Source organism: Vombatus ursinus, unplaced genomic scaffold (genome assembly GCF_900497805.2).
Source record: "Vombatus ursinus unplaced genomic scaffold, bare-nosed wombat genome assembly UNPS02014459.1, whole genome shotgun sequence".
Lineage (NCBI taxonomy): Eukaryota > Metazoa > Chordata > Mammalia > Diprotodontia > Vombatidae > Vombatus > Vombatus ursinus.
The window spans coordinates 36,454-43,420 of NW_020954237.1; the positions used below are offsets into that span (position 1 = coordinate 36,454).

The following is a 6,967-nucleotide window of genomic DNA, read 5'->3' on the forward strand; positions in this document are numbered from 1 at the left end:
GTGCTAGGAGTGAGTGCTGACGGTGACGACTTGCTGAATTCTCAGCCTCCACAATCCTGATTGTGACTGTGAAGGTTGTCCCAGACCCACTACTACTGAACCGGGCAGAGCCCTCAGGAAGGAGGATAGAAGCATATTTAACAAGAGGCTTAGGAGCCTGAGCTGGTGCCAGTGTAAGTAGCCGATACTAGAATACGTAAGGTTCTGACTGGCCCTACATGTAATGAAGACTCTCTCTCCTAGAGATGCAGCCAAGGAAGCCGGAGACAAGTCAGCACAACGCTCCCAGTGACATCTGAAGTCACAGTTACAAAGTAAATACCAATAGACATTCTGATTACAGCCAAAAATTCTCTATTATACAGAATACAACGCCCCTGTGCTCCAGAGGGAAAGGCCGGACTGTCTCTTTGCTTCTCAGAATCACACTCGTGTTATAAATTCCACCCGCAGTGAAATTATCACAGAAGACATCCTCGGAGTTTCCTTACTCACCTGGGATCCAAAGCATCAGGAAGCCTATCTCCATGTACCTGAACTCTAGGCTACCAGCAGTCTCTCCCTCCCCAGCTGCCTGCTTATAGCTGCTCTACTCAGCTGCCCCAATCTCCTAGGGATGGACCCTGCAAAGCAGCTCGGGGAGGGGGCTTCAGATTTCATGCTCAGAGGGAAGGCTTTCATACCTCAAGTGGTTCAGGACCCTCATTTCAATGAGGCCAGCAATTCCTTCCGGGCCTTTGAGAAAGTTTCAAAGAATACCCTGTTTCCATGAATTCTAAAAATCCTGAATGATAAGAATCCCAATGTCAAAGGGAATATGACCCAGTGCTTGCTTACTGAGGTGGTCAGGATCAAAGGTTCATAACCCGAAGAGAACTCAGAGGTCATTGAGTCCTACCCTTTTATTTTGCAAATGAAATATAGAGAGGTTGAGTCTTGGACTTGAGTCACACAAGTATCAAGTATTTTAGGCAATATTTGAACTCAGGTCTTCTGAATCCAGTATGCTTTCCACTGTACCATACTCCCTACATTGTCATGTTTTTACTCAGTGATTTGTCCTACCCTTTCTGGAGGGCTCCCTATATCCTTGCCTGCTCCACATAAGGTTACTATTCTGTTCCCAGTCTCACTTTACTGTTATTGTCTGTTATGGAGTAGGAATGCCTTTATTTAAAGGATTTCCCCAACCAGGTAACTTAAGCCAGCAAGGCGGTGTAGGACCCAGTGGGGACCAACATCCAGAATGTAAGCACACAGTTCCCAATGCTCCTGGAAAAAAACTTAAAGAAAAGAAAGAAAATAATAATTATGGAAGGAGTGAGCATCAGTCCCACAGAGTCTCTTAATAAAAGTCCCCTAGTAATGAGAACTTCTCTACAGTATGGCCTTCTCCCATATAAAGAAATGGGCTAGAGCTCTAAGTGCTATCTTGGCCCAATTCTTCCTGAAGCCAGGTAGCCTTACATCCATTCTCCCCCAGCCCCCTTTCTCCTTGTCCCTCAGCAGGGTTTCTTGAGATAGCTCATGATCCCTCAGTTTTTCTAGCCATACTAGTGAGTCTAGTCTTATAAAATCAAATCTATTTTGTTTTCTATAATTTCTTTTATTTGCTGAGCAGACAAGAATTTTTTTTTCCTTTCCGCAATGGTGATAAAAAGAATATTCTATTTTTTCTTTCTTAAGATAAGTATTTTCCAATTTATATCATAAGTCATTAAACAAGTATTTGTGAAGTTCCTACTATACACCAGGCAAAACTAGATAGACAAACTAGATAGATGGCGATTTTTATGGGGAAGAAATTGGGGAGGGGGCATAAGAAAAGGTTCATATAGCAGGCCATGCATGAGCCAGACTTTAAAGGAAAATAAAGATTCTAAGAGATGGGGAGAAGGTATATTGTAGGCATGAGAAAGAGCCAGTGCAAAAGCGTGGAGATGGAAAACAAATATTCTAAGTGACGAACAGTCAAAAGGAATGGCTCATACAGTGCATGACGGGGAGATGATAATAAGGTTGGAAAGATAGATTGAGGTCAGGAATAAATTTCAATTCAAATTTTTTGTACTTTATGGCTTAAGATGTCAACCCACTCCTTTTCCAGATAAGGAAATTGAGGATTAGAGTGGTAAAATGATTGAAATAAGATCACACAAAAAGCCCTACAACTTGGAGGCCAAGGCTGAGAGCATTATAGGCACTCAATGTTCGTTTATACATTGTTTGCTGCATTCTGAGGGTCAGAGCGTCCAGCAAAGCTCCACATTTAGATGGAATAAACTTACAAATCAAGATTTTAAATAACATTAGTTCTGTCAGAGAATTGTTTAGGTCAACTCTATCATCCTCTGTCTAATCCTGGAAATCCTTTGTCTCATCTTCCCCATATTCCTCATATTGGTGATTAAATCATGCCCGTGTCCTTTTCTCAAGTGTGAAGCATTTTGCTGATAAGAATACATAGTGTGCTTTGAAAAATGCACATACTGGGGCACATAGATGGCACAGTGGATAGAGCACTGGCCCTGAAGTCAGGAGGACCTGAGTTCAAATTCAGCCTCAGACCAAATACTCAACACTTACTAGCTGTGTGACCCTGGGCAAGTCACCTAACCCCAATTGCCTCACCAAAAAAAAAAAAAAAGAAAAGAAAAGAAAAAAGGGGAAAAAAAGAAAAATGTACATACAGGTAATTTGAGAAGAGAGAAGACATTAACAACTATAAGGATTAGAAAAGTATTCAGAGGACTTGGAACATAATTTGTGTCTTCAATAAGGAGAAAGATTCTAAGAGGCCCAAATGAGATGGGAGTGCGTTCCAGGCATAGGGGAGGGATTGTGCAGAAGCATGCAGATGGGAGATGGAACATCAGAAAAATAGTATTATCATTTGGTTCAAATGTAGATCGCATGTGATTAAGACAAATTAGGCTGAAATCAGGATTAGAATATAGGTTAGAATTTCAGATAAAATAAGGCTGAAGGTATGTTAGAGCCAGATTAGAATGATTTTTAACTACCAAGGTGAGTCTAAATTTAATCCAAGAGGCAATTAAGAACCTCTGACGGGTTTTTGGGATAGGAAGAATAATCCTTGCATTAAAAGCTTTTTGGTAACAGGGTTCCTCAAGGCACAATCACAGAAGGGAAGAATGATTCAATTCTTCATCTAAGATTCTGCTGTCCTAGGGTGTATTAAGTTATGCATAGTGTCTGATCTAAAAGAAGTAATATTTTTCTGGTACTATGACCTTCACAAACAATACATGCTAACTGTTTTCACTTTGGGGATTCACATTATGGGAAAGACATGGACAAGCTGGGGTGTAAGCAGAACAAGCAGCCAGAGTGTTAAAAGGATGGGAGACCATGCCATATAAATGTTGGTTGTAGGATTTGGGAATATTTGGCCTTAGAGAACAAAAGAGTGTGATGGATATCTTCAATTATTTGAAGGACTTTCATTTGGAGCAAGTGGGTCAGTTATTCAATAAACATTTACTTAGTGGCTATTACACCCGGAGCTCTCAGTCCACAGATGGTAAGGGGATCGAACAACTGGTCAGAAGGAGATTACAAGGGTCTCTTTGTTAGCACTGGGTTCAGGACTCTGTTATTTTACTGTGACTCGGATCTGGGTCACAGCCCTGGATGGCAAGGAAAACTGTCCTAATATTCTAGAACCAGAGGGTAAAAGAGAAATGGAAAGAATACAACAGTCACCTTCTGAAAGAGATCGCAAAATGGAAACTCCTAGAAATATTATAGCCAAATTCCAGCGCTCCCAGATCAAGGAGAAAATATTGCAAGCAGCTGGAAAGAAACAATTTAAGTACCGTGGAACCACAGTGAGGATAACACAAGATTTAGCAGCTGCTACATTAAAGGATCAGGATGCTTGGAATATGATATTCCAGAGGGCAAAGTAACTAGGATTACAACCTAGGATTACAATTCAGCAAAACTGGCAGCATGAGAGGAGCGCCACTGCCACTACTGCCGCTGCTGCTGCTGCTGTAGCCACTGCTGACATGTTCCTGGGGCGGGAGAATGAGGGTGGCAAGCCAAACTCCAGGGTAATGAAACCCCCTGGAGGAGACTCAAGCAATCTCTTCAGACCTCCAGAAGAAGTTATTCCCTCAAGGAGACCACATAGAATGGCATCTAATATCTTTGGAGCATCTGAGGAACCTCGGAATACACCCAAAAGGTCAAATTCTCCAGGAGGCAAAGGAAGTGGTATCTTTGGAGAGCCTATTCCTGTGCAGGCCTGATATCTTTTGAATGCCCCTGGTGGGAAGACCAGTGACGTCTTTGGGTCTCCAGTCACCAATCCTGCGCCCTTAGCACACCCAAACAAGACCAAGTATCATATTGTCTTATGTGAAGGTGAGGACACAAAATTGCAAGTCAGAGCTACAGAGAATACACAGTCTTCAAGAGAAGAACATGATGAGAAATGTGACAAAGGAAAGGAGGAACGAGCCAAGGAAACTGAGTCTAAACTCAAGATGGACAACCATGAACCCAGGCTGGGCCCCAGGCCTCGCTCACACAACGAAGTGCTCAACCTACCAGGTGGCAAATGCAGCATCTCTTTCTACTAAAGGAAACTAATACCAGCATCTTCAGACTAGAAACTCTTCCGTTAGGGTGTCGAGGTTTATAGTTTCTAATTAGTACAAATTGGGTTGGGGAGGGGAGAGGTTGATGATTAATGTGTGAAGATTTTCATGTAACTCGTTGCTCAAATTTGTCTTCTAGAAATGGCTAGGGCTACACAGGACCAGGGGCCACAGAGCCTTTCAGGGAATAGAGAAAACGAATCTTGTGAGAGCAATAAGGAATTCCCCAAGTTTGCATCCAAGAATTATTTCCAAATATGAGAGAGTCTTTGATGGAAAGAGTAGGATCTTCATGGGTACTAGGAACATCTGTGTTCTGGTAGGCAAATGTACATATAGGGACAGTCCTACAGCAGTAGCCATTGACAGTGTCACTAGGGGACTAAAAACCCATGTGAATGATGTGTTGGACAGCTGCCAGAGGAATGCTCCCCCTCCCTTGTCTGGTAAAGGGATACAACTTGTGTTTCAGGAGGGTAATAGATCATTTAGCTCACAGAGTCCTTACATTATAGAGTGATGATACAGGACCTTTACTTTTTCTGGGGCACTACTAATATCTGAGAAAACAAGTGTTAAATCTGTTTGTGTCCTTTTAAGTTTGCCTCCATGATGCATTGTTCTGCAGACATCCTATGAAGCTTTTTGACCTCTTTCCCACAAAAGCCAGGGAGACTCACTAAGCTGCAATTTGAAAGGGGTATTGGACTTGATTTGAACTCTTACAAATGCTTATCAGTCAAGCCAATTTTCCTTTTCTCTTGTTTGTAGACCTATTCTTAATGGCAGATTTTTGCGCCCAGACCTTCCGGGGCATCTGTACCTTCTGTCAGTTAGAAACCCTGGGCCTGATCTTAGATCAAAAGGCCTGCCTTACATAAGAGAATAAGTTGGATCTCTTATTTACTGATTTTTAAAGTGAAATTTCTCCCTGCCATTCTCATAAGCCTTAAATGCCTTTGACTACCTCTGCAATTCATCAATGGTGTGAACATACTATTTTCACAAACCACAATTCTTTTCTAAAGGTGGGGGAGTGGAGCCTTCCAGTCTTTGGTAAAGGCCTTATTAACTTCTCCAATTTCTTTCTACTATTTTAGTTATTCATACTTTTCTAAAACTTTTTTTTTAAACTGTAATCAGTTGATGGGGCAAGAGAGCAAATCACTGAAAACCTTTAGTTCTTCAAAATAAACATTTTGGACAATAAAAAAAAAACTCAACAAAACTGAGTATAATCCTTTAGGGGAAAAAATGGAAATTCAATTAAATAGAAGACTTTCAAGCATTCCTGATGAAAAGACCAGAACTGAATAAAAATTTGACTTTCAAAGACAAGCCTCAAGAGAGAGAAATCATAAGGGACTTAAGGTTAAACTGTTTACATTTCTACATGGGATGATGATACTTGTAACTCATAAGAACTTTCTCGTTATTAGGGTAGTTTGGAGTATATATAGACATAGGCACAGATGTGAGTTGAATATGAAAGGATGATAACTAAAAAACAATAAAATTAAGGAGTAAGAGAAGAATGTATTGAGAGAAAGGGAAAGTGAGAGGTAGAATGGGGTAAATTATCTCACATAAAGAGTCTGTAAAAAGCCTTTACAGTGGACGGGAAAATGGGGGAAGGGATGGGGAGTGAACCTTACTGTCATCAGAATTGGCTCAAAGATGGAATAACATACACGCTCAGTTGAGTATAGAAATCTATCTCACCCTTATGGACAGTAAGAGAAGGGGATAAAAGAAGGGGGTGATAGAGGGAGGGCAGATTGGGGGAGGGAGTAGTCAGAAGCAAAACACTTTTGAGCAGGAACCAGGGTGAAAGGAGAGAGAGAATAGAATAAATGGGGGGATAGGATGGGGAGAGATACAGTTAACAATAGTAACTGTGAAAAAAAAAACTTTGAAGCAAGTTTCTCTGATAAAGGCCTCATTTTTCAAACACAGAGAACTAGGTCAAATTTATAAAAATAAGTCATTCCCCAATTGATAAATGATCAAAGGGTACTAACAGTTCTTAGATGAAGCAATCAAAGCTATCTATGGTCATATGAAAAATGCTCTAACTCACTATTAACTGGAGAAACACAAATTAGAAACAATTTTAAGGTACTGCCTCATACCTATTAGATTGGCTAATAGGACAGAAAAAGAAAATGACAAATGGTGGAAGGGATGTGGGGAAAATGAGACATTAATGCACTGTTGTTGTTTTGGACTGATTCAACCATTCTGTAGAGCAATTTGGAACTATGCCCAAAGGGCTATAAAACCACTTTGACCTAGCAATACCACTGTATCCCAAAAGAGACTAAAAACAAAAAGGGGGG

General features: G+C 40.9%; 1 pseudogene; it reads left to right on the forward strand.

Moving 5' to 3' along the window:
* The first annotated feature begins 4,034 nt into the window (after positions 1 to 4,034).
* Positions 4,035 to 4,610, forward strand: LOC114042439 (annotated as a pseudogene).
* Positions 4,611 to 6,967: the final 2,357 nt, after the last annotated feature.